This window comes from Dermacentor albipictus, chromosome 1, assembly GCF_038994185.2.
Source record: "Dermacentor albipictus isolate Rhodes 1998 colony chromosome 1, USDA_Dalb.pri_finalv2, whole genome shotgun sequence".
Lineage (NCBI taxonomy): Eukaryota > Metazoa > Arthropoda > Arachnida > Ixodida > Ixodidae > Dermacentor > Dermacentor albipictus.
Genome location: NC_091821.1, coordinates 218,964,889 through 218,991,159, shown reverse-complemented (window position 1 = coordinate 218,991,159; position 26,271 = coordinate 218,964,889). Strand labels below are relative to the sequence as shown.

The 26,271-nt window shown below is 48.6% G+C and overlaps 1 protein-coding gene across 3 annotated transcripts in view; it reads right to left on the bottom strand.

Annotated features, from left to right (window-relative positions):
- LOC135897418 (neural cell adhesion molecule 2-like) overlaps positions 1 to 26,271 on the bottom strand; it is a 551,631-nt gene that overhangs the window by 445,877 nt on the left and 79,483 nt on the right. The window contains exon 1 of one of the 3 annotated variants that reach the window (XM_070530915.1): positions 2,345 to 2,416. The exons of the other annotated variants lie outside the window; for them this stretch is intronic. The gene's annotated coding sequence lies outside the window, so the exon portion shown is untranslated. Of the gene's footprint in view, positions 1 to 2,344; positions 2,417 to 26,271 lie in introns of those variants that run through there. 3 annotated transcript variants of the gene reach the window in all.

The following is a 26,271-nucleotide window of genomic DNA, read 5'->3' as shown; positions in this document are numbered from 1 at the left end:
AAATCATTAAGCGACGGACACACGCATAGACAAGCGATGTGAAACGCCTTTATGAATTTATCGCGGGCATGCAAGTACCTTCAGAGGCTTGGCGCGTTTCGGTTTGGCGACTCCGAGAAACCCAATCGTTGCAATTAGTGGCAATTGTGCGTGTTCCCCAGCTTATTCTGCACTTCTAAAAGTATAGATTGCTCTGAAATTTACGACAATGAAGGCATATAAAGCCTAATATACAAAGCCACAAGAACGTCTGAATCCACAAGCACGAAGATCAGACAAATCCATGTACTTCCCATAATTCCCATGGTGGGTCAACGACTGCAGCGCCAGAGTTCCCTCTCGTACATTGTAGGAAACTCTTTCTTTCTATCTCCCCCTTCTACTCTGTTTCTCTTTTTATCCCTCTTAACCCTTCCCCCTGCGCAGGGTAGCCAACCGGAACTACCTCTGGTTAACCTCCCTGCCTTTCTCTGCATTATTTTCTCTCTCTCTCTCTTTGGAACCGCACCGATTGCAGCTCCCATAGAAAGTATAGCGCCAGAGTGTACGAAACTATGTATTGGGTGATCACTTCGCTTTTTTCTTGCTACGCCACATGTCAGCAAATGCTTTACAGGTTTGCTTTGCCTCCTCATAGAGGGCACGGGAGTTTTGAGGCACGGACATTGAAACATTCACGGGAAGGTACACATATACAACACCGCTATAAATACTTCGCTTGTACCGCAAGAAAACGTTTCTGCTGATTCCACCAAAGTTAAGTTATTCCAACTTTCCTGAATGGCTCTCCATTTTTCAGGGAGAATATTTAGGACGGGTCTCAGCTCTTCCGAAGATATTGTTCAGTTGATGTACGCAATGAAAAAGTGTAGAACTGTTGGGTAGGTGAATTGTTTACGCCCGCCGCGGTGGCTTATAATGGCTATGGTGTTAGACTGCTAAGCACGAGGTCGAGGGATCAAATCCAGGCCGCGGCGGCCGCATTTCTTTTGGGGCGAAATGCAAGAACGCCCGCGCCCCATGCATCGTGGGCACGTTAAAGATTCCCTAGTTGTCAAAATTATTTCGAGTCCCCTACAACGGCGTGTCTACAGCAAAATGGACGAAGATGTCAAGAAAGATGGCAATTAAGTACAAGGTAATTGGAAGTGCAAATGGACAACTCGCTGTCATGAAAACAAAAGCGAGAGAAGCAGAGGCTGGTTCGCAAATATGGCAAGATAGAAATCAGAAAAGAAAATCCGTACGATCACACAAAGAGATGTGCCTTGCTATATGAGGCCCGAGCCTGAGGCAGGCCTGAAGATAAAAACATACCGGAGCAAATATTCGCAACAGGAGGAGGCATCTGGCCGCTGCAGCAGAAGTCCAGAGACGACTCAGCACATCGTATTAGAATGCAAGATATTCACGGAAACAAGAACCGTAGGAAACGTCCAATTTCCCGAAGCATTGGGATTCAAAGCACACGGAAGAATTGACTGGTCAGTCGTCGAAAAAAAGCGAGAGACTTTGAGTATTGGTGGAAAAGAAAAAAGCAGGGAAGAGGCCTACAGAGTCGAAGTTGTTACAATCATAGGTAACTGTACAATATAGAGACAGAGTTTCTAATGAAGAGAGAAAAGATAAAGAAGAAATAGACAAATTTGCTAGACTGCAATAGATGTATATTAAACCCTGATTAGCTGAAGGAGGCTAGGTGACCATTTGTCGCCACCCCGTTTCAAAGGAGATGTCATTGGAAATCACCACCGTCATCAAAGGTTGCGCTAACTGGCCAGTGGTCGAGATAAAGCAAGAACCGTTTATAATAATAGTAAAAAAAACAAAAAAACAAAGCCTGGAAGAGACGGAAGCGGGATTCTCAGAGGCATAGCTAACTTTTCGAGGTAATGTAGAGATAGGAAGATGACTAGATTACGATATATATTAACATCTGTGTAGCTCATGCAGTGTGCCTGACTATTTTTCACCACTTTTATTCATATGGGAAGCCATTAGAAATCATCAGTCATCATCATCGCCGTCGTCGCAGGCAGAAACACTAGCCGTGACAGTATATTGTCAGGTTGTAGTGAGTGTGACACTCTGGTGATGGACGGTCACCGGCAAAAAAGTACAATAATGTACGCATGACAATATGCGCGTATGCCGTTTTAAGTGCCGCTAATGTGTGCGCACGTATTTTGCTCTCAAGAGTTCGTGCCGTTGGTTCCTCTTTGCTATGCACTTCCCTTGTCACATGTTATTATCTCTAAATGTGCAGCACTCGGCATGCCATTCTCTGAGCTAGCGGATTACAGGAAGAAAAATATCTCCAACGCCGGAGCGCGGTACTGCTCACTGCTTCACTTCCTCGAGGTGTCGCTGGGACCATTGCTCCCTCTCCGGAATTCCAGATTTCTGAGCAAGGAAGTGGGTGGGGTGGAGGTGGGGGGAAGCAGTGGCGAAGCGTGCTAGCCATGTCACCTGGCCGCGAGCGTATTCCACCAGCTGTACACGACGAGGCAACGAGGCAAGGCGCGTGACGCCCATGCCGGGCTGCAGGATAGGGCTGCGCTCACTGCCGCGGGGTCTTAGACGAGCCCCGAAAATAGATTTGCCCGTTAACCAGGTTATCGACAGCACACATGAGCGGCGCGCGCACGCCGGCTGCGGGCCACCCCGCGCCCGGAAGCAGCGCCAGCGGCTGCCCAGCACGGGCCAGCTCGCGAGCACTTATTCGATTAGCGCATGGTTTCTTAAGACGATTACGCGCAAGGAGCCTGCGCAGCACGAGCCGAAGCAAGAATTATGAAAACCACTCGGCATGTTGGCGCAATTAATCGAGTTAAAAAAAAAGTAAAGACGAGGGGAGTTAAGCGAAGGGGATGAACGAGTTTGAGGGGTTCGTTGGGCTATGAGAGTGCTCGCGTGCTGTTATTTGATTAAAATATTTGGGCGTTCGTTACAGAGCACGACACTTCGGAGCGGCAGTGTGAGCCGGCCGGCGCGTCTCTAATTGCTACGATCCACACTGGCAAACGCGAGCTGCTCCGCGACGCAGCATGCAGGAAGGTGGTCGTTTTTAAAAGTGGGCCCGCGAGTGGGATTAAACTTTGTTAACGGTCACTGAGAATACTCGCGGGGCAGGGATGGCATGTGCGCCGAAAACCCGCTGCATGAGGTGCGCGCCGCGACCCAGTTCAAACACTAAGTTCGCGATCCGCCACAGCTGCTTTGACACTTGGGCAAAACAGAACCCACGGTCCCTGCATGCAGTGCCGCCTGTGCTTGTCTTTCTGTCGAGCACAGCCGTTGGAAGCGTGCAAAGAAGACTGCAACGCTGCGATATGGTTAGCAGGCGTTCTCGCCTTCGAACGTCGTAGCCGGTTTTTGTTCGGCGTTGTTATGGAGAGATGGTTTAACCCACAGCGCGCAACTCTTCTTCTTTCGCTTTCTCACTCTAAAAAAACTTTTTCGAGCCGAGTTCGCTTCGTGTAAAAAACGCCTATTTTCTGAGTAGGCGAGTGCTCTGCAAGAAAGAGCACTGGAGACAGCTGTTCTTCACGTTATCTCGAATCGATCCCGGTGCTCCCTGTGCATAGAAGTCGGCAATCTCACTCATGTGTGGACTCACTCAGACTCATACAGACTCAAGTCGGCCCGCAAGTCTGAGTCCGCGTCAGTTCGGCCGAGTAAAATTTTGGGAAGCACGAGTCCGAGTGAACCCGACTGAGTGGATTTTGTTGAGTTTGAGTCCCAGTGAGCCTTAAGCAAGGATACATATTATGAATGAGTCTGAGCGAGTTCCGTTTATTTGGCCGGCCAGTGTTCCAGAGAAGCGCATATGTGAAGAAGGGTACCTCTGTGGCTGCGTAGGCAGCCCACTTTCCCAGATTTCGATGAGCTCGAATGTGATGTGTCGGGGGCGAGAAGCTGTTTCAAGTGGGTGAAAAAAGTTAGATATATCGCACCATGCAGTTACTTCGGGTCAGCGAATTCGTTGTGAAGGCACGCAGATTAACTCACTACGCGGCATGGAGGACATATTCTTATTAAGAGGAGGATATACACGCCGACGTATTACTGCTAAGAAACACAAGACGTTAAACACCAATATTTAACGTGTAACCGATAAAGTACCTCTCACCACGAAGCGCTATCAAGCTAAGCGCTAGGCATCTGTCCCTCAGTCCATTCGTGTGATTGGTGGGAAATCACACGAATTACATGGCGTGTTATATGCATGAAGAAAATATACGCGTGAGATAAGCCATATCTTTTGTTCCCCAACCATGAGAACCAAATGTTGCATAATGAGTGCTACCTGAGGACGGAAAATACGCACCAGCGCGCAAGAGCTTACCACATTTCAATATCGTCGTGCTGCTTTCTCTTTTGTTTCCGCGTTTATTATGCTGATAATTTCAGTCACTTCATTTGCTCGTTACTTTCTAGAACTAACGAGGCGTACGTATTCCATTGAATATAAAAACGACCTCGAGTTTTGACAACAAAATAAAACCTAACGACGTGGTAACTAAAAGCAGTGATGAATTTGGCGCACACGGATGTTTGCAAGATAAACTAAAAAAAAAAGTGCCTCGCCATACCGACCCTGCGAAAGCGGATGTCCAGCGAAGCTGCTGCAAAACCATCAGTACAACTTCTGAGGGGGGTATGCAGTGATCTTATTATGGTTCATATGGTTGTATTGAGCTTGTTCTTTATTGAAACGTATGCTGTTCTGTGTGTTATATGGGTGATTTCAATAAATGTATGCACTATTCGCTTTACTTTGCTGAGCTCTTGTAGCCTCTGCCTTACGGGGGTATGATGCATTGCATTTTTAGCTTGCTTACGGGGGTACGAGCCATTGCTGATGATGATAGATTCTTGTTTTGAGCTTGTTACTTATTGAAACGTACAATGTTCTCTACGTTGTGTGCGTGATTCCAATGAATGTATGTACTGTTCGCTTCACTTTGCTGAGCGCTTGTAGCCTCTGCATTACGAGGGGGATGAGTCATTGGATTTTTGTTTGTTTAGGGGGGTATGAGCCATTCCTGCTAACGATAATTTTTGTTCACGGAGGGACACAAAAATTCCGACCACCGAGAAGCTGCCAGCTTTGCTGTAAAACATTTCCCTCTATTGAGGTGCCCATCGAGAGTGTTATACATGCATACAAGTAGCCAGGCACTCTTAAAAATAAAGTTAGTAAATAGCTAGTAAATGCACGAGTTTACTATGTTACTATGTATATTACTACCTTCTCAGTAGTTCTGTACTAGCCAGTGGCTAGTCAAGCTAGTAAGTGCTGCCTTTACTAGCCAGGAAGGCTACTTAGTAGTTTTCACTAAGTAACCACTAAGCCACTACTACCTCGTTTGACCATGGGCTATTATGCTGTGATTGTGACAGCCTTATGCAAAATTGAGATAAACTGTTGTGTTGTTCATTACCTTGGACTAACAGTTATGTGTGACGTCGCCGCACACATATACAAAGACAATAGACTTTAGAATTTTGTTCACAAAGCTTTGATTATTAAACCAAATACATAGGTGCTCACCGGTGCCATATATGTGCTCCGTAAAATTAGCGCTCTAAATGCTCTTGAAGTTGCTATTTGAGTAAGCGCCGCGTAGCACCTTCGCCGTTCTGTATGTGAGTTCATGCGTATCGTTACTTGTTGGAGTTTTGTGGTACATTATTACCCGGCATCAACGTACCTAAATGTGTCCGGTAAACATTACGTATTAATTGATGCCTTAATGTATAGCTAAAGGACGCGGTTCTATTTTTTTTTTTCATATATATTATTTTACTTTTCTTATGCATTTACAATACCACCAATTTCATATGCCAATGCAAGCGGCACTTCTAAATCGAATAGACCCCATTGTATTGTCGGTAATTATATTCCAGTTGCACTAGTAACTGCACTGCTGAGGTAGTGTTTAAGTAGTATTAAGTTAGTGCTTTCTGCTAGATTCAGCAGGCAGTGAAATTACTAGCCATCGTTTTACTACCTGCACTTACTAGGAAGGTAGTGCTTTGTTTGGGACAAGTACCGTGTTAGTAATTAGTTAGTGAAAATGACGGCCTTTCTTTTAAGAGTGCAGCACCCGCATAAAAGCAGGTATGAGCAAAAGCCGGCGCGCAGAACTGCTTCAGATTGCTCGGGCGGCCGTTTATCTGAGTCCTCGACTGTAAAATGCGCATCCGCGGGGATGGGCGGGAGCTTAGCAAGCAAGAAGCACAAACAGTGGGCATGCGGCGGTGGTGGAACAATTGCGAACGCGTTCGCAGTGCTCGCTGCTCTGAGCAGAGAAAGAGCAGAAATGCACGGGAAACTTCGGGCGTTTCGTTTATCAGCGGCTGCTTAAATCAAAAGGGGCGACGATGAGCGCTCGGAAGGCAGGGGCGGAAAGGAAGCGACGGTCGCCACCGCTGCATCGATTCCCAGTAGCCCTTCTCTTTCGCTTTTCTCGCGGTGTATGTGTCCCCTTCCTGAAGACCGGGATCTGGAGGACTCGATTCATTAGGGCGCTCAAAAATCCACCAGATCAAGAGAAGCAGCGGGAGCGCACTCGGGCTGCGCGTCCCCGCGAAGCAAGCGCCCCCCCCCCCCCACCCCGCGCTTTTGCACCTCACAAGCGCGCTGCTCTCTCGGCGGCTTTGCCCCCTGCTCAGTTTTGCTTCGGTAGTTTTCTTCTGGTCGCAGCTCGCTCGGCAGGCGGGGGTTGAAGGGAGGGGCGTTAAAATGCTTTGGGAGACGGCGGCAACCAGCAACAACATTGACAACGACCGGCTCGAGCGCCCTCCAGTCTCCCCCTCCTCCCCATCCCTAAACGCATTTCCGTCGGCCTTATTTACCGCCCGTTCCTTAATCTAGACGCAAGGGAAGCGACTCGGCGAGGGAAGGGAATGGGTTGGAGGGGAAGAGCGGGTATACGCGCACAGCAAGATGACGTGTTACCGCGAAACAGCGTAAACGCGAACGGGGACGCCGAAAGCACCGAGACGGGCAGCAGTGCTAGAGCTCTTGAATAGCGAGGCGGCCATTTATTCCGAAGAGCTGATTATTATCACTTTCCCCAGCCTCGCGCTTTCCCCCCCACGCACTACCGGCGTCCGCGTTCTATTTTCCTAAAGTGCCTCGTGTCGCGGCTCCGACTTGGCTACGCGGTGTACGCGGACGAGCCACCCCGCGTGTCTGGTGGTGCTTAGCGCTGGCTACGCGAAGAGGCGCAGCGCGATAAAAGCCTTAATTCAAGCGGCGGCGCTGATGAGTGCAGCTGTCCTCGCCTGAGCGTTGGCGGAAGTCGAGATTCCGCGGTATCACCTACTTCACAGCCATAACTGTGCGAGTGCCGTTTGCCCTCTGTTTTAATTGCCATACTAACAGAGCGTGAAAGGCTGTGGTGCTTCTATAGCAGTAGAGTGGAAAGCGATGGCACAGTGTAAAGGCGAAATATGCGTGGCGCCGATATGTTTACAAAATTAACATTGTGTGACGTGTTCGTTTTACCCGAAAGCAATTAGGAGATTAAAAATTATTCACCGACTCGGCGCTTACAACCCCATTTTAGTGAGCCCACGTGACTCATGTGTCCTGTATCGCACGATAAGTGCTAACTTTAGGCACACTTTGTTTGTATAGTTAATGACAATGCGCATGCTTACTTTATCATTATGCATTTGCTTACCAAATTTAACTCCCTGCCTGTTTAAATCCCATGGCCCTAGAAGGGTCAGACAAAAATGTATTTTCTCAAATGTTGTACCACATAGTTATACTCACGCACAGTAAGGCCGCCAATAGTATAGCTGTGCGCAAGTTCTCAGCGCGCTCTTACATTTTATGTCACTTAAAGTGATTTAAGTTCTTGCGTTGTGTACCATGCTGCGCTTGCTTGTGTCACGTGACACAAAAAAATGTTGCGTCTTCTCTAATACGAAGGCAAGACGCGCCACATCAACTGATGTCAAAGTTTGAAACTAATTTACTTCGACCACACGAGGCTCACCGCTACAAGGACCAGGCAGATGAGATGAACCCTCTGGAAATCGTCGTCTATTTCTCCTGCATGATGAATCCACCATTCAAAGAGCAAGTCAGCCCTTCAGAAGCACTGCCTGTCGTCGATATTTTAGGCAAATATGCCTTGGCCTTTACCTTGACTTCCGCAGGTTACTTTTGCAGTATAGTATAACTGCGTACCACCGACAGTATACTGCGGTGGCTCGCAGGCTATGGCGTTCTGCTGCAGGATATCGCTGGACATAGTCCAGACTGCGGTGGCCGCATTCCTATGGAGGTGGAATGCAAAAAAAAAAAAATGTCGTGTACTTGGATTTATGCGCAAGTTAATTAAAGAACCCCAGGTGGTCTGAAGTGCTCCGTCGTCCCTCACTACGCCGTTTCTTATAGCCCAAGAGCTGCTTTCAGACGTTAAACAGCTGATTTGATTTTCTTCTTGACAATAGCGAAATCTTCCTAAGATCAGAATTAATGTGTTAAGCAAAGAAAATGAAAAAAAAAGCGCGATGAGCCGCATGCTGGGCAGATGATTTTGGTGCAAATGCAGTAACTAAGGCAAACCAGCCGTATGATTTGCATTATGCTTCTAGTTGTGACGCATTAGGCCAATTACTCTTTGCTCTGCAGTCAGCTAGCAGAACGCTGCAGTCATACAGCAGAACCTTACGAAATAGTGAAGTGAGCTCCCTTGCAGTGTCGGCCTTAGAGCGAGATACTAGAACTTTCGAGGGGCGTATTATCGTGTGCAGACTGGGCCACACCATCAGAGAGGTCGTTACCGACGATACATCGACCCCGTTGCCACTGAAAAAGCAATATTCCCCCCATCGAGAAGGAACTGGCGAGCCTCCCGGATCATGCACGCTAAATGATCGTAAGTTCTGTGGCGTATAAACTTGACAGCAAGCCCTAAAGGTTTGGCTTAGAATCACAAAAGACGGCCCATTTTCCCGTTGGTTCTTGCGTTCCATAATTAATTGCGGTAAGCTGAGTGACAAGCTCAGCCGTCGTCGATATCGTTATGCGGAGCACTATTAACTTGAAAGCGACCAATTTAACCTGGTTGGTAACAGCGCCCGAATGGCTTCAGCCAATGGTGCAAATGTGCATGCAGTCAATATAGCCCTCTTGCAACAAATGCAAACTCATCTGCATCAAAGACAATGCAGATACCTCAGCCTTTTCCAACGCCTGCAACGATCAAGCGTATAGTACAATCTATGTGCGGCACCCTGAAGGAGAATGAGGGAGACAGTGGTCTTGCTGCCAGTAAATATAGGTCTTCGCAAGAAAAGCATGATGACCTGTAATAAGACAGGGAAATGTTGCTTGTGGACTCTGCACCAGCACTGACGCCATACGATGACCTGGTAGCCTTGAAAGATGTCGATTGTTGAAACATAGCATCTTTTCAGCCATCAGGTAGTAGAATAGACAGTGGGCGCAAGAGAGCGGAATAGAAAACTTATGTTATCCCTGTCCTGCTTCCATTAAGTAATGCGACTATCATGGGCGGCATGGGACAGGTTAAAGTCAAGCCGTCCTTTCCTTTTCTTTTTTTCTTTTCCCTCTCTCTCTCTCTCTATGGAAAAGCTGCACCAATTTCATAGGACCTTATCTATATTTCAAAATATTACCAGACAACATTCGCCACCGGCAGCAAAGCGAATGAACGCACAAGAAACTTCCATGCCTCTGATCAAGCCGGGCATCGAACCCAGGACTTTCCATGCTGAGACCGATGGATTCTCCGAATAGAATTAACTCATCAGCGCCATCGTGCATTTGCACTAGCTTTACTGGTGTTTGTCCAGGAGAAAGCTGGAGAGGCTAGCCAAAGCGACGGGCCTCTGTAGCCTAGATGCTACTCCACGCTGGGGAAGGGATTTGGAGGAGCGGCCGAAACAAGGTATGAAGGTTGAAAGAGGATGGAAAGATAATGATGGGAGTTGCACAGTCTACTGTTTCAGAGCAACCTGCACGTGCACACTTTACGGCGTGTTTACACGAGGGAAGAGGAATCCGAAAGCATATTATTCCTTTCGGAGAAACGACTTTTTTTTTTTCGGCGCGTTAGTTGCCTGCGAAAGCTCTCGGCTGCGTTTTAACTACGCCTCGGTAAGGCCAAATGAAAACGCGCCAAGCGTCTCAACGCGTTCGCTTGACTGCGAGGAGTTCATAACTTGAAGGACCGCTCAACGGCGATCTGTTAGTCATTAATGCTTTTTATTTTATATGCTCAGTTTATACACTCATGACGTGGCGTCGCCTCCTATACCCATTGGCTTCGCCGTCACGTGTGCAATGACGCAAGCACTAGGCCTCACGTTTAGTCAATCAGAACCCTGGAGCCGCCGTGGCGTCGGTCTGCGAGGGAACACCTAAGTGAAAGTCTTAGGTACACGCGTGATGCCCTCAAGCACATGATTGAACCGCCAGAGTGGTTTGAGGAGCTTGACAGTTTGGTGTCTGTGATATCCGCTTTGAGGGCCTTTTAAATAAGTACAGTCTCTCCAAATGATGTAATAATATTTTTTTGCACCAAGTGACCTGTTTTGTACACGTTTACGTGGTGTTGTAATGAAGGTAATAAAGAAAAAAGAAAAGGCGCCGTGGCGTCGGGGAAGCGTGCTCGTCTAGCGCCCCGGAGGCCAGGGTTCGAATCCTACCCAGACCGAGATTTATCTGATATTCTTTTGAAAAGCGTTAGTTTGCTTTGTTTACAAGAACCTCCCTGAGAAATTTGATGTCAATTCGAGTATTTTTTGGTGTGCTTTCACTCTTTGCCATCGGCCACTTTTGATGTCATCATTCGGTCACGCCGCCGGATTTTCGCGTAATGGGACATATAATGCGTTCGCGTTCAAAGATTAGAGTCGGGATAGGCTCAAAAGCGTGAGCTCCTTATTGTGTTAAGCCGCTGATGGTTCACTCACATATGAGCCACAATATTTGCGCAGCGTTGACAGCTTCTTCTTCGTACATGGCGGCGAACAGCGTAACAATACAGATAGACAGGCTGCTTTCGGCGGGATTCCCGAGGCTTGTCATTACATCAGTTTGCGAAAAGTTGTAGATAATAAAAAGGCGTGGCCACAGTAAAAAAAAAGCAGGAGGTCAGAATAAAAAGAAACGAGCAATATTTATCCCATATTTGCACAACATATTTCCCATGGGCTGAAAAAATAGGGTCGCGACACGCTGTCGAGGTAGTCTTATTAACCCTGTACCAAGACGGACGCATTTATAGGATGACGACGAACGCTAAAGCGGGACGTCAAATAAAAAAAAAAGCTAAACGTCTGCAGTTAATCATGAAATAAACACGTGGATTGCTGTGCAAGGGTTGTGTATAGGAAACCATTCAGATGCGGCCGCAGTTATATAGGCCTAACAGGATACTGTATAAAAAAGAAAAGGCTGGAGGAGCACCAAAATGACTTACGAAAACGCAGAACGTCTAACCTAGTGGTTCACTGCAACGGCAGCGGCTGTATAACCCAGTTTGAAGAGGCAAATGTACTGGATCACCATCACGATCGGGGTATACGCGGGCAATTTTTGATGCCTATTAAGATATATGGTGACGCGTGCGTCAGTCAACCATCAGTGGCTTTACACGATAAGGATTTCACGCTCTTGAGCCTATGCCAATCGTAATCTTGTTTGGTTTTAATCTATAAAATTTCCTGCCATGTAATAAATTTTTAAACCTATTACTGCTTGTTTTGACCTATACCGATGACGTGTCCCTGACAGTGTTTTATAACCCTATCACCTTGTTTATATATAACCGTGAATGACTTGCACTGTTGTTTTCGACGACTATATGAGCGAGCGGCAGCAGGGCATCAATTCAAGTTGTATTGCTAGCGGTAGAAAGCGATGCTAAGAACAACCTCGGCAGTCGCCAAAAGATGCAAAGCGACGATCCACCTATATCGCTCATTGCAGAGGGTTTCACTGATGCGCAAAAAGCAGCGCGACCAACGGTGGCCTGCAAGTGAGGCCCTGTTTACGGAGAAGGTCACCGTTGTCTCGTCTGCAGTGACCTCCCCTATAAGTTACAAAGACACGTTACCGTACAACCCTCCCGTGCTTCGCGGGAAGACAAGTGTGCGGGAGGCTGTACTAGGTTGAGATGTAATGAAGGGCATTTCCTGCTTATACTTACACCAAAATACAGCATAGAGGCTCATATCATTCCTTTTTCCTCATTCGCGGTCAGAATAAGGAAGTATTCAGATCTGTTTAATGCGATGGCCGCTCACAGTGAGAACAAGGTACGCCATGGCAGAGCCGACTTTGCGTCGTGCAAGACTAACGGCTATAACAGAAGCGGCCAGCGATGGCGTCTTCAGTCGGAACCATAGTTCCTCACGTGGGTCAGCCACTCGTGCGCTGTGAGAGGCGAGACCCATAGCAAAGATTGGACCTTAAATGCATTACGCTGTTTCCCTCCAGGCCCTGCGAACCGTTGAGACAGATGAGACAGGATCGAAAGGAGTACAAAGAAATAACAACTAGGGACAAAGGCAAACCGCGGAGCCCAGCGCACCGGTCCGGCCGCGCAAAGAGCGCCGAAGCAAAGTCTGCGCGCACGCGCGGTAAGAGAGCGTAATAAAAAAAAGCAGAGACGGCTGAGCCCCCTATCAGTCGCCCTTTTGAAATCCGCAACAGCTGAGGCGGCCAAGGACCGCCCCAAAGTGGCCGCTTCTTGTCAAACAGGCGATGCGAACACGCTGGCACGGCGCCAGCCAGAAGGCCGAGAGATGCGGCCACGAATCAGGGCGAGTGCTGGCCGGCTGCGGCGGCACGAGCCTTCGCCGCCTTTCCCAGCGTCCCTTTTAAAGGGCCTCTTTCGGGAGCCGCTCTGCTCCCTGCGCCTTTGCGAGCTGTAACGTACGACTCCTGCTCCGTTTTTCTCCGCCGAAGCGTCACTCCGGCATAACAAATAGAGACTCGCATCCGGCTTCTTAGCCGCGCATTAAAACGTCCTTTTGTAGCGTTTCGAGGAAAAAAAGGAACAAAGAGCGCGAAACAAAGGGAGCCTAGAATGAGCGCTTTCAATTTCTTTTACAGCTGTTTTCGTTCGCGGCCTCTTGAAACTCTCGGACCTCCTCGTTCAGGAAACGGCGCGCAGCAGCTGCAGTTGTACTCTTCGTGCCTCGCGATTCCTTTCTCGGCACCGTTAGAGCTTTGTTCACGCCATTGATAGCGCTCGCGCGCACGTATATGTTTTTTGTTGCTACTGTTTTGCATGTTGTGCTTGAATGTATTTGTGCGCTCGCGTTCGGGCGTATGTTTGTGTGTGTGTGCATGCATTCGGTGTGTGTGTGTGTGTGTGTGTGTGTGTGTGTGTGCGTGTGCGCGCGCCTGTGTGTGTGTGCGTGTGTGTGTGCGTGTGTGTGTGTGTGTGTGTTAGATACGGACAACTAACTAGCATCGGTCAAGGTCTCCGAACGTAACCACTCGCCGTCGCATTCCAATTATGGTGCACAGGTGCACGTGGACCATGCTATCGGACCCGTCAGACAGGTTGGCTATCCCGCCCTCGTGTGCCGCGCGTGGAACTTTTGTCCCTTCCCCCCCCCCCCCCCCCTGCGTGGCGTTTCCCAAAAGTACAACTGGAAACCGGCACGGTTCGAGATAGTTAACGCTAGTCCCGGGAAATGCTATTTGCAGCACTGAGATTGCAGCACGGTCCCTATGATTGGAGGGACAGCGAACATGACGACACCTGTACGGGCTCGCCGACTGGATGAAAACGACATCTGGACGGACTCGACGATTGGCTGAAAAATGACGTGACCACGATGGACTGAAGGGGTCCTAAGCCAGAGAATCATCTGGAAGAGAGAGACGTTCTTCTTGCCAGGGGCCGCATCGTCCGATTTGCTGCCGGCCGTCGATGACTTTTTACTGCTATTTTGCTTTGTTCTATCCCGGCACATTATGTAAATAAACCTTCATTTCTCTAAGACCTCCTCAACTTCGGCCAACTTCCGCACTCAACGGCAAGATCAAATAGTATGTGTCTGTATTTGTGTGTTTGCGTGTCCGTGCGTGCGTGCGTGCGTGCATGCGTGTGTGCGTACGTGTGTGCGTGCGTGTGTGCACGCGCGTGTTTGCTTGCGCTTGCCCTTGCGTGCGTGTACATACAGTCGCGATCAATTTAAAGGTGATCGCGCAAGCATCGACCGGCGGGCCTTCAAAGCAGCATAGCGGCCGATTTTGGAACTGCGAAGATAAAAATTGCGCTGCCTTCTTCCCCTGTTATGCTCTTCCAGGCTGCAACCATAACCCCCAAGACCAACTAGCCACATTTTGGTGTTTGTTTCCCTTTCATGGCAATGATCTGTGTGCGTCGCTTCCTCATGCATATCTTGGCTAACAATGACGCCTCTGTGCAAAAGCTTATAACGCAATCGAAATGAATTCGCAGGTTATGCCGTGAACGGTGACGGGAGTGACAGCTTTTCAGGGAACACCAAAAGAGAGAGAGGGGAGCTATCTGGTGTTTCCCTCTGAACCGACGGTGATGACGTAACGTGCCGCTGCTTCTAGTTTAGGTCGCCGCTTGAGCGATCACCTTCAAATTGATCGCGACTGTACATGATTCTGAACAGTAGCAGATACGAAGCTGAGTTAACTGTGTTCGTAGATACACTTTTTTAAGTTTTCAATCAAGTCTGAACAACGCTCGTCGTGGAAAACACACGTCGCTTTAATCAAAATTATCTATCCGACATCTGCTTTTTTGTCTAGCGCTTTTCTACGCCAGTTATACCGAAAGGTGTGTTTATTTCTGGCAGAAAAAAAGAAAGGATGGCGCCCAAATGAAAGGTACAGAAAATTGCAAACCACGTTTATTTTAGAAGAACACCCCACATCTCTAGTCCATATGCTCACAACATTCAGCCCCCACAGCCTGCTTCGGTGAATGAATTGCGTCTGCATCTGCGTCGTGCAATGGTTTGTTGAATTGAAGCGATGTTGGATACTGGAGTCAAATTCATACAGCTTTTCGGTCGTAAGTGCTGTTTGCCATTGGACGGCGTCCTTCGTTGATATGTCCAGAGTAAAGATTGGCTAGCATTTGCTGTTCGGAAGAACACGGGAGTAAGAGCTTTCTGTGAATACATGCCCTGGATTGTGGGCCCGCACTCGTATCTCTTTCCGACCGTTACCTGGTGAATCACTGGAAACAATTAAGCAGAGAAGACTGTTTCAACATCACATGATGAAGGTCATTACGTTCCGACTCCACTTTCTAGGACAGACGCTGCGATTCAACTTCACCACTTGGCACGCACACTCTCGTTAGCCGAGTTGAATGCCCTCGAATATGAAGCGCACCAGACAATCGACATCCTCCTTGACTCCACCAACTTGACTCGTGAGGTACCTCTTCCGTGTCGGCTGTGGTTAGGAGCTTGCTTTCACGAAAGCTGATTCAACACTAATATAAGTGGTTGTCGGTGCTGCAAGCGATGTCTGCGGCGGTGAAGAGAAGATCGACCCCCTATTGTGCAGCTGTCCTCAGTTCTATTTACAAAAACAATCGCCCTCCAGAATTTCGCGACGACCCTACGATCGTTCGCCTGCTTTGCAGACACTGCTAGAACACTGTCATCACTATACTCGTCAGTCCACAAGGCAGTTAGCGCGCGTTTGTGCTTTCTGACGACAGCTGTCCCTTGTGAATGCCTTTGACTGAACGGAGACGCCCTGGGCGTGCACCGCTTTTAGCCACGTCTTCCTTTGATATATCTTTCAGTCATTTTTATATTACCATGCATCCCTCCAGTAGCGCGGTGTAGACAACGCGAAGATTTTCTATATTTTGCCGGAGTGACTTGGCTATGCAGTTCGCCCCCAACTATTATGCACCAAGACTTAAATATATGCAAATACCCCGTAGCTGAACAGAACCAAGGTAATGTTGTTGGCCGTCGGTTGGAGAAAATTGTAGAGCAACATGAAAAACTACCGGTACAGCTTTCTGTTTCTATTTTTTCGAGCCTGAAAGGAGCCCGCGAATACGCACAAAGGGCCTCGAGCAGTAAGTCGCAATTTGAGCTTCATTTTCTCATCTAATAAGCGACCTATTATCGTATAATTAACGACAACAGCTTTTAAGGAACACTTTAGCCGTCTAAATTGATTTACTGTCTTGCTTTATAGTGCTACTTTAATATATTTAACATTCCTGCCTTTTTTCTTTCTTTTCTCTCTCTATCTCTTTTTTTGTGTTGCAGTTGTCTTTAAGCAAACACGAGTTTCTTTATTACTCGGATTATGATAGCTTAGCGCAAGGTGCCGGACAGACATAAACAAAAGACTAATGGCACTCGTCCCCGTCCGTCCGTCCGTCCGTCCGTCCGTCCGTCCGTCCGTCCGTCCGTCCGTCCGTCCGTCCGTCCGTCCGTCCGTCCGTCCGTCCGTCCGTCCGTCCGTCCGTCCGTCCGTCCGTCCGTCCGTCCGTCCGTCCGTCTGTCTGTCTGTCTGTCTGTCTGTCTGTCTGTCTGTCTGTCTGTCTGTCTGTCTGTCTGTCTGTCTGTCTGTCTGTCTGTCTGTCTGTCTGTCTGTCTGTCTGTCTGTCTGTCTGTCTGTCTGTCTGTCTGTCTGTCTGTCTGTCTGTCTGTCTGTCTGTCTGTCTGTCTGTCTGTCTGTCTGTCTGTCTGTCTGTCTGTCTGTCTGTCTGTCTGTCTGTCTGTCTGTCTGTCTGTCTGTCTGTCTGTCTGTCTGTCTGTCTGTCTGTCTGTCTGTCTGTCTGTCTGTCTGTCTGTCTGTCTGTCTGTCTGTCTGTCTGTCTGTCTGTCTGTCTGTCTGTCTGTCTGTCTGTCTGTCTGTCTGTCTGTCTGTCTGTCTGTCTGTCTGTCTGTCTGTCTGTCTGTCTGTCTGTCTGTCTGTCTGTCTGTCTGTCTGTCTGTCTGTCTGTCTGTCTGTCTGTCTGTCTGTCTGTCTGTCTGTCTGTCTGTCTGTCTGTCTGTCTGTCTGTCTGTCTGTCTGTCTGTCTGTCTGTCTGTCTGTCTGTCTGTCTGTCTGTCTGTCTGTCTGTCTGTCTGTCTGTCTGTCTGTCTGTCTGTCTGTCTGTCTGTCTGTCTGTCTGTCTGTCTGTCTGTCTGTCTGTCTGTCTGTCTGTCTGTCTGTCTGTCTGTCTGTCTGTCTGTCTGTCTGTCTGTCTGTCTGTCTGTCTGTCTGTCTGTCTGTCTGTCTGTCTGTCTGTCTGTCTGTCTGTCTGTCTGTCTGTCTGTCTGTCTGTCTGTCTGTCTGTCTGTCTGTCTGTCTGTCTGTCTGTCTGTCTGTCTGTCTGTCTGTCTGTCTGTCTGTCTGTCTGTCTGTCTGTCTGTCTGTCTGTCTGTCTGTCTGTCTGTCTGTCTGTCTGTCTGTCTGTCTGTCTGTCTGTCTGTCTGTCTGTCTGTCTGTCTGTCTGTCTGTCTGTCTGTCTGTCTGTCTGTCTGTCTGTCTGTCTGTCTGTCTGTCTGTCTGTCTGTCTGTCTGTCTGTCTGTCTGTCTGTCTGTCTGTCTGTCTGTCTGTCTGTCTGTCTGTCTGTCTGTCTGTCTGTCTGTCTGTCTGTCTGTCTGTCTGTCTGTCTGTCTGTCTGTCTGTCTGTCTGTCTGTCTGTCTGTCTGTCTGTCTGTCTGTCTGTCTGTCTGTCTGTCTGTCTGTCTGTCTGTCTGTCTGTCTGTCTGTCTGTCTGTCTGTCTGTCTGTCTGTCTGTCTGTCTGTCTGTCTGTCTGTCTGTCTGTCTGTCTGTCTGTCTGTCTGTCTGTCTGTCTGTCTGTCTGTCTGTCTGTCTGTCTGTCTGTCTGTCTGTCTGTTCACTACCTTGCACAATGTTACCATCAACTGCAGAAGAACTGAAAAGTAGGCGAGTTGGAACCTATCCATCTTGGGTAGTGCACATAAAAACGATATGCGAGAAAGAATACAGGACAAGCGGTGGTCTAACAACTGAGTTGTTAGACCAGCGCTTGCCCTGTACATCTTCTCGTGTTTCGTTTTTATGTGCGCAGCGCAAGAATGGATTTTACCATAGGCAGAATGCAAGACCAACTAGCGCAACTGTAAGACCTCTCGAAGCATAATTGTTTTTGGTAGTGCTAAAAAGAAAAAAAATTCTAGGGGTGCTTAGTTATCCGTACATGGATGAATGCGAAAGCATTGCGAACCCGTGACTCGAGCAGCCACGTCAGCAGAAGCGCCGTGATGGCACGTGACCAACGGTATTCGTCAAGCTCGTCACAAGGTGCGCACAACGCAAGGTCGTGGGCTCGACTCCCACTAAGGGTCGTGCGTTCGACTGCCACTAAAGGTTGTGGGTTTGAGTGCCTTAATTAACCATATCTTAACTATATGTACATTAATGAATTTCGCCTTAATTAACACCAAAGTTCGTGGGTTCGACTCCCACTAAAGGTCGAGGGTACGATGGCTTGGGTCACGCCAACGCCCACGCCGGATTTTCCGCTTTATGGGAAACATAATGCTTGCGCATTAATAATGAATTGGCTTCAAGCATATTATGCTATCCACAGAAACAGCGACAGCAAGGCCTCTATTCACATCTTGTCTTGCCGGCGTTTCTTTGCTTGCCGATCATGATAGCGACCGGTATGATAACGATACAATGAAAGCACGCTTAACGAAGGCAGACAATTATTCAAGTGTTCTGAATAAGGGAGGCCCGGCGTCGAATTAACGAACATTTCCGACTGATGTGTGTGTGTGTGTGTGTGTGTATGTGTGTGTGTGTGTGTGTGTGTGTGTGTGTGAGAGAGAGAGAGAGAGAGAGAGAGAGAGAGAGGGCACAGGCAGGGAGGTTAACCAGAGGGGAAGATCCGGTTTGCTACCCTACGCTGGGGAAAGAGGGGAGGGGGAGGTAAAGTGATAACAAAGTAGAGAAAAAGGAAGAAAGGAGCATAGACAAACAATCACAGTCGGTCACTGTGACCGCATGCTGTCACCGCACAGCACAGTAACACTTGCAGCACTATAAACATCTGTTCAGGCTACAGCCGCTTGTCCAATTCTGTTGCCCTTAAAAACTGAAACAGTGCCCTCGTCGCCCTCTGCTGCGATGGCTTGTGATGACGGCATTTTAAAATAAGTTCTTCTGTTAGAGGTCTTCGGTCAAAGCGCGCTATTGCGACTGCGAGCGATCGTCTATGTAAATTATTGCGAGGACAGTCACAGAGAAGGTGCAGAAGAGTCTCCTCGTTACCACAGTCATCACACGAGGCGTCGTCGGCCCATCCGATTCGGAAAGCAAGACTTGGTGAACGCCACCCCTAGCCATATTCGACAAAGCAGGGTAGCTTCGCGGCGGCAGAGTCCAGCTGGAATGCGAAGGCGTAGAGAAGAGTCTAGGTTGTGCAGCCGGTTGTTTTGAAAACTTCCTGCTTTCCACAAGGAGAACGTGATATCATGGCTGAGCATTCGAAGTTTTCTGGCGGCATCTGTCCTTGATAATGGTATCGGCTCCTCTTCGTCGCCTTGAAGAGCCGACCGCGCAGCGTTATCGGCGTGTTCGTTCCCTATGACGCCGCAGTGACTTGGAAGCCACTGAAACGTCACCTGGTGTCCTTTCTCAGTCAAGGTATGGATTATTTCTCTAATCTCGAATACCAGTTCGTGTGGTACACGCCGCACGGCTGATAGCAAAGACTGCAGTGCTGCCTTCGAGTCACTGAATATTGGCCATCTTCGAGGTCGTTCTTGGCTGACCAGACGAAGTGCAGCGCGAAGAGCTGCAAGTTCCGCAGCCATCGGTGTCGTTGGGTGGCATGTCTTGAAACTTATGGTGGTGGCTTTCGCTGGGAAAACCATGGCTCCAGAGGAACACTGGAGAGTTGCCGATCCATCGGTATAAATATGTACGTGGTTGGCGTACCTCTCGTGCAAAAGGAGCACAAAAGGAGCGACTAATGTGCTGTTCGTCATTGGCTACGAGGGACGTTCCCAAAGCAAATTTCATCATCTTTTTTTAAAGAGAAGATTGTATACCAGGTGAAACAAACAATCGCCATAAGAATCCACGCTCGTTGCTGGTTCAGCGACGGAAGGAGCACAAAAGGAGCGACTGATGTGCTGTTCGTCATTGGCTACGAGGGACGTTCCCAAAGCAAATTTCATCATATTTTTTGTAAAGAGAAGATGGCATACCAGGTGAAACAAACGATCGCCATAAGAATTCACGCTCGTTGCTGGTTCAGCGACGGAAGGAGCGTCTGCAGAAGAGGAGTGACGCTTGCGCAGGGCGCCGAAGGAGAGAGAGTAGCAGCAGACCGGCGTGCCCGAGGTTACTCGAGCACAAATCACGATGGCAGACAGACGTACGTGTGCTGATAACGTGGTCGTCAATGGAAGTGCGTGCTTTTATCCGGTGTGAATGGGCACGTGGTACTAGCGTGTCCGTCATCCATGAACGCCTACAGATCATGTATGGTGAAGAGGCCATGTCTCACGCCTTGCATCGCAGGGCACCGAGTTTTACCAAAGCGTTTTTTTCAAACTGATTGCACGCTACGATAAATGCCTCAATGTCGGTTCCGATTACGTGGAAAAATAGTGCAAGGTGTATAGTTCATGATGCCACGGTGTGTTCTTTTTGGCAATAAACCTTCCGAGTGAAAATAAATGACGAAACTTACTTTCAGAACGTCCCTCGTAGGTGCATTCGCTTATGTTATATCTGCTATATACCCATTCGTTTGTCCCTGTTCTTACAAACCCCTCTAGCGTTCGATAGAAAAAGTGAATATAATAAAAGGCAAAAAAAATTTCTGGGGTTTTACTTGTTGAAACCACGATCTGTTTATAGAACGCGCCGTATAGTGGAGGACTGCGGCTTAACTTTTGCCACCTGGGGCTATTTAAGGCGCACGTAAATAAAAGTAAACGACCGTTTTTGCATTTCGGCCCAGTCGAAATGCAGCCCCCGCTGCCGCGATCGAACGCGCGAACTCGAGCTCGGAGCACAACTCCATAAACGCTGGGCTACTGCGGTGGTTTACTGTAAAATGTATTCAGTCCGCTGGGGAAGACGATAGAGAACAATACCTTTGTTTTCTTTCTTATTCTGCTTTTCTTTTTCAACACTGTAGGCGTGCGAAAAAGAAAGTCGCAATTTCGCTCGTAAGGCGAAGCATCGATTACGATAGCCAATTAGTGGACTGCTATACGAAGTAAGGATAGTAATTTTATCGACCGTATAAACTTGTAAGCATTCGCTTACTAACGAAATTAAGAAGCATGGTGTCACGCGCGCCCAAGCAAACGTGAACACATCTCACATAATGACCGCGGAAACTTGCTGTCAGAACGCTGGAGCGAGGAAGCACGGCAACAGCAGCGAGCGAACTGACCTTCGTGCAGCCTCTCGCTTCAACGCGAACTAAGCGGACAAAGCACAGCGCACATGAGGCTATCAGAATCTGTCCCTGTCGCAGATCGCTTTCAAGATAAGGCCGGCGCGTCCGCGCCATACGCAACAGCCGCCAGAGTAGAACACCCCCCTCCAACCCCTCCCCTTGGTGGCTTGAGCGCGACGGAAGACGGCGTGCTTCCTCCCCGCTTTCTTCCCTTGCGCGCGCGACATTGAGCCGCCTACGTCGGCGCACTCTCGCACGCTTTCATTCACCCATACAGCATACAGCGTGCGGCAACGATGTTATCGCCTTTAGACTTTATTAGGGGCGAGCTCCACCACTGGAAAAGCTGGCGCCACCGTCGGCGTGACGTGGCATGAGGGATCACGCGGACACAGCGGCCGCGTCGCCTGCTTCGGAAGTGCCGAAGCGAGCTGAAAACGAAAGCTTTAAGTCCCACCTGCGGTGTGGTTCTGATTAAGTGGCGAGGCTTTGCCCCCTTGGGTGTCTACTTGACAACATTTTAAAGCACTGTAATAGATAGTGGCTACCTTTGGAGGCGTGCAACGTGGTAGGATAATGCTCGGTGCCGCAGTGCCGGACCTACGCAACAAAGGCCGGTGTCAGCCTTATTCGCACGTAGCCGCAGGACGAGAAGCTGCGTGAAGCTTGGCTCGCGAAACTTAGAACCGGCAAACAGCCATCGGCTACAACTTGGGTATGCAGCAAGTGCAGACGCAAGGAAAATTTCTGCTACGACGCCGGGACTGCGATGTTCGGCGAGTATCAGAAAACGTGCACTGAGACGCTCGCCCTGCTAAATTCATCACGGTTTGGTCTATGAACTTGTTGATGCTAGTTACTGGCAAGTTCACTGGAATGGAAAGGGAGAGGTAAGAAGCACATTAAAGAAATGGCATGGCATATGGTCATGTTTGTGTCATGAATTAACGCACTGGATTACGAAAAAGAAGCAGCGGGAAATCGCACGCTGAGAATGCCGATAAACATACAGTGCGACACAACTTGATAAATAATATTGAAGCATCGAAAAACGTAGAAGAAAAAAAAAAGACTGAATCATCGTGATGGCACATCACAGTCGCCGTAGGCGCCAATGTCTCCATAACGAAATTATTTTTGAACATCTCTGACAGCGTCCACGCCACAACGGTTGCTTGTGTACTGTCACATGCTCATATTCTGAGGCCTAGAGCCCACGGCACAGTGCGAAAACGCGCTCGCTGCGAAAGCGAAACATTGTGCGCGGACATGCATGCAGACGCGCAGTCGGTCGCTGCGAACTCGTGCAATCGCTGCATTGAGGCTTCATTCTGTTATGCTCCATTTGGTTATACAGACAGCCCACTATAAGAACATATGGCACATAGTTTGCTCTCAGCGTTTGCCTACCTTTCCCGCAAGAAGCCGGTTTTTGGAGACTCCATCGCGGCGACCGCTCGCAGTGGCGTTCAGTGTACGTACGTATTCGGTAAAGAGATAGCGTCTGTAAACGATTCTGTGGTTTCAATTTGCCCAAGATTATTGTTTCGACAGTAAAAAACTTCCCTCGTTTTGAGAATACTTACAGAAATGTCCAGGAGGGCTGCCGCGTGTTGTTTTTATTGAGCGTTGTAAGCCAAACCTATGAGGGGCGCGCAGTGTGGTCCCTCATACTACGCAAGGGGGGCGCTTCCGACAGATGGCGACTCCGTAAGTCCTCGCCCCCAATACGAAACATCACTGCGCCGGCGACGTCGACGAAGACGGCAGAAGTGCATGTGGAGTTTCCATAAAATTGCTGTTGAAATAACACCTGGGAGCTTTTGAACGACTCTTGGATTTTGGATTTGCAAAAGAGAAATGAATGGAAGACCGAAAAAATAATACACAACACACTTCAGCGATTCATCTGGCACTGAACTTGTGTACTGCCACTTGAGGGGGTTCTCACAGAGGACACCACTCTTGAAAACTTGTCTCTGATGCACACAACGTCGTCATCATCCACTATACAGTATTGAATGTTGCGGCCTACGAAATACATGCAGAGACACCGCCGCTCTCAGTCAGTGCAGGGCGCTACAGCGCTCGCCCAGTGGTTAGCGCGTCCAGCTCCCAAGTGCACATTACCGAAGTGACTTGAGTTCGAACGCGATTGAGGATGTTGGTGAAATTTTATTGCGATACGAACACTTCAGGCGTATTTCTGGCTTTGCACTCGCAGTGATGTTCCGCAGAAAGTCCAAGGGCGATAACATCGTCGCCGCGCGCCGTTTGCTGTATACTCGAGTGAACGCGTGCGAGGGTGAGCCGGCGATGGAGGAAAGCAGGGAGGAAGCGCGCCGTGTTCCGTCGCGCTCAAAGCATCAGTAAGAGGGGAGGGAGGGGAGGGGGGGCGTTCTACTCCGGCGGCTGTTACGTATGGAGCAGCCGCGCGCAGCCGCGCGGGCCCTATCTTGAAAGTGATCTGCGACGGGGCCAGAGTGCTGATAGCTTCGTCTGCGCTATGTTTTCGCCACTTATTTCGTGTTGAGGCGAGAGGCAGCACGAAGGTTGATTCGCTCTCTGCTGCTGCCGCGTTCCTCACTCCAGCATTTTGACAGCGAGTTTCCGCGGTCATCGAGTGAGGTGTGTTCATGTTTACCTGTGCGCGCGTGACACCGTGCTTCTAAATTTAGTTAGTAAGCGAATGTTTACAAGTATATACGGCCGATAAATCTACTATCGTTACTTCGTGTAGCTGTCTACTTATTTGCTATCGCAATCGATGCTTCGCCTTTCGGGCGAAATTGCGACTTTTCATTTCAAACGCGAAAGCACGTAGCTCGATAGCCTCCACGCGTTTTGCCTACGTTTGTATACGTAACACATGACATTTCAAAATAACGAAACCATTGAATATCACGCATTATAATATATCAGCGCAGCTCACTAAGCGTTCCTCTTAACGGACCACGAAGAAACTCAGCTTTGAACTTCAGCCCACTCACACCTCTTTAATAACTACAGCGATAAAAAATGTGGCTACGTTCACCTTGAGTCTACACCGTGCATTTGTTGTTGGTGTAAGCAAGGCGAATCGATTGGTACACAAACGTCGTCGCATATGAATGGCCTGTCCAATTTACCTTACTCAGACATAAGCTCACAGCGACACGCACAGCTACCAAAAACAAACATAAATGTCGCACCGCGAAAATGCACCAGAAACTGGGGTCCGGTACCATAATGGACCTGGTTCCTCACTTTAACGTCTTTACCTAAGGCTTCAAATGGCGTAAATATATTTTTGATCACCGCGCGACGTTCTTTCCTCCCAAACATCAACAATGTTTTAAGACTACGGGTAGTAAAGCAGAAGAGGCAAAGTATCTGAACGGTGAAACCAAGAAGTCATTCGGCAAAAGAACGCCGAAATGGAAGGGGCGGGGGGGGGGGGGCGCAGCGGTCTAGAGACACCAAATAAACAGGAAATGCAGGGATGGTCGGCTGCAAGCATGTAACGAGGCATGGAAAAAGATAGCAAAGCCTATTTGGTGAGGCCGGGAATGCAAGAAAGCACGCCATTAGAGAAATGGCTGACCGTAAAAGGCAATAAAGCCGCGCGGGGTGAACTGCATCAATAACTGACTGCCTGCCGCCCGAGCCTGCACGACGCGCTTCGTTGTGTCACGGTCCTAAAGCAGATTGCCACGGTCGCGCAGCCGTCCACTCCCCGCGCTCCTCGCCTGAAAATAACTCCCCTTTCTCTCTCTTCTTTCCGTGCCCGCTGTTCGTGAAAACATGCGCTAAGTCGTGTCTGTTGGGAACCTATACGGTTCCATGCGAATCATCCCGCACACACTTCCCCTTCCTCCGGCATCGAAGGCAACCGCAGCGACAACATTCACGTGCCTGGAAAAGCAGACGGCTGTTTTGGCGGCCCTAACAACATTCGTTGTTCGCCTCCTGCAGACCGTGCTGGGAGCGCTTTGCCTTCTGCTGATATCGTTTCAGCGTCCCGCCACTCCGCTCTCCCACCCATCTCTCCGCGCACTCTGTTCGCGTATATATTTGACGATGCGCTTCCCATAGTGTTCTTATAGATGACATCGGTGCTGTACACCCTTCTTCGCTCCCCCAGCGTACGTCAGCGCGTCCCTCATTTGTGTTGAGGGTTTTTGCGGGCTGGCGGTGCAGACGCAAGTCCCTTAGGTTGCTGCCCGCTTCGAAACTACGTTCCCCGTCTTAATGCTTTCCTTTTTTCGAAAGCTTCTGTTTGTTCTTTTGTTTGCTTCAACAATGCTCTATAATCCGATCCAAGTCTCATGTACTATCGTTACCTAAAAGATTGGCTTCTGAAAGTAACCGTTTTCCTTTGGCAAAGAGGACTACACTGAACTTGTATTTCCACGACTGCCGGACAGAAGTGCTTACGATATCCCGAAATCTGGGACATTTTTCTTTCGCTTTATGTTTATCTTTTCTCGATCTTTTTCTTTTCTTTTTCTGCTTATAAAAGCCGGTGTGTTCTGATAGACATTTCTTTTACTTTTTTTATGTCTTAAGTTTTTATAAACACAATGTGTAACAGGACAAAGAAGAGAGCCATGACTTCGAATACTCATTGTCAATGAGACGCTCACGACAAGCTCAAAATAACTTCGTCTCACATCACATAACCGCCAAATAATTAGGATGCTAAGGTAATTGAGAAAATGAGAAGTGACCTCAGTTTCCACATTACAAAAAAAAGACAACTTTTTCCCGCATTTTCTGCGATTGCATTTATGATGTGTAAAATGAAATCCTAATGTACGTTAAATGAAAAAGAAATATACAAGGTACATTTGCAGACAATTTACTGAGAAAACGTAATT